We start from the raw sequence: 1,857 nt of genomic DNA, 5'->3' as shown, positions 1-1,857 counted from the left end.
TCAAGTGCGCAGTATCCTGCTGGGATCAGAGGCGTAGGAGTGCAACTGTACCTTGTATCAGTGGGAGATTGATAGGGGTTCAACTATAGTCCAGTCCGAAGTTAGTTTGTAGTAGGCTAGTGTCTGTAGCGGCTTAATACAGTGTGTGTTCAATCTGGACTAGGTCCCGGGGTTTTTCTGCATTTGCGGTTTCCTCGTTAACAAAACTTCGGGTGTTTGTGTTATTTCTTTTCCGCATTATATTTTTATATAATTGAAATAATACAGGTTGTGCGTTAAGATCATCAATTAGAAATCCAACCTTTGGTTGTTGATTGATATTTATTGATCCTTGGACATTGGTCTTTGGTATCGTCCAAGTTATTCCTTGTGTTTGATTAAAGACTCGATATTGTTTTAGCTTGAGTAATTCAAAACAAGTGAGAGATATTAACTCCTTGAGATACTTTAATCTAGATTGAGTCTGACTGTCTAGTTGATTCTCTAGCAAAGTATTTCGGAGTTAGTCCATACAGATTGCTAATCGAATTATTGGGTGGTGTTGTTAGACCCCCGCTTTTTCAGTGATGATATAGGTTTGTGGTTTGAGAACCAGTTTGTTGCAGTGGTGGATTTTGAAGACAGAGATAGAATGGGTTTTGTGTGGTGGTGCTGTTGATTTGGTTTCTAATGAAATGGTTCCGGTTATCCCTGTTGAAGCAAGAGACGATAATCGCTGCCAGATAATAGAATTGAGATGGGTTTCGCGTTGCTGTCAAATTGAGAGAAGAAAGAAGATCCTGGTATTACGTGATTTATGGGTTTGCGAAGAATTTAAAGATGGCAACAAATGTGATTAATGATGGGTTTTAGTTGAGTTCAGTTTTGAAGGCAGATGGGGATAGATGGCATTGAGATGGAAAGATCCGTTGAGTTGTGAAGGTTCAGATCAAGAATGTTGTGAAAATGGGAGAAGATATCAAATGGGTTGCTGCAGAATGGAGTGATTGAATAAACCAGATGAATGTTAGGAATTGTCGCATGAAAAGACTGAAGTTACAATGGCCTGAATTCGGCCGGGAAATGTCGGAGAAACAAACCAGACTTGTCGGAATTTCATCCTGACGAGTTAACCCAGTATCGGCCGATAAGCCGATTCAATTCAGCTTAGTAAGACCAATAATACTGAGTCAGACTGCTGACTCGGTAGCTGACTATCCTTCCTTGACCCTTCTGACTGACGAAAGACCGTTAGTTTGACAATTAGATATAACGGCACCGCAACGGAATATTCCTTCAGCTGAGTAGAAGATTCTGATGGCCGGCTGGCAACTCTCTGTCCGGATTCCGGTGAGTGAAGATGGAATCCCGACGACCTAAAATAACATGCTTTTGTGTGAGTTTCTTCTCATGGGTGTGAAGGCCTAGACTTGGAATTGGATGTGGAATTGGGCTTGAATTTGGAAAGAGAAGATGGAAGAATTTTACAAACACAAGGATATGGAAGTTGAGCTATAAAGGGAAAGAGATTCTATTCCTAAGAGGATTGCAAGCAAATTGAAGCCTATAAATAGAGAAGTTCTCTACTTTTCTCTACACACTTCTGCACCTCTATACACAGAACACTTGTGTTTTTGCTTGCTTTTCAAAATTCTTCTTTTAATTATTTGTTTGAACTTCAAAAATTCTTCTTTTAATTATTGGTGTAAATTTCAAAAACATGAGTATTTAATTTTCTTATTGATTGGGGATGAATTCCTAGTTCTTAACATATGATTTGAGTTTTGTTTTAAACCTACTTTGAAGTTTTCACATGATTTTCGATTGTTTTTACTAATATTAGTGTTTATGCTTGATTGATAGATCGTTTAAGTGGCC

The sequence above is a fragment of the Papaver somniferum genome, chromosome 8, assembly GCF_003573695.1.
Source record: "Papaver somniferum cultivar HN1 chromosome 8, ASM357369v1, whole genome shotgun sequence".
NCBI classification, from domain to species: Eukaryota; Viridiplantae; Streptophyta; class Magnoliopsida; order Ranunculales; family Papaveraceae; genus Papaver; species Papaver somniferum.
This window is presented reverse-complemented; position numbering follows the sequence as displayed.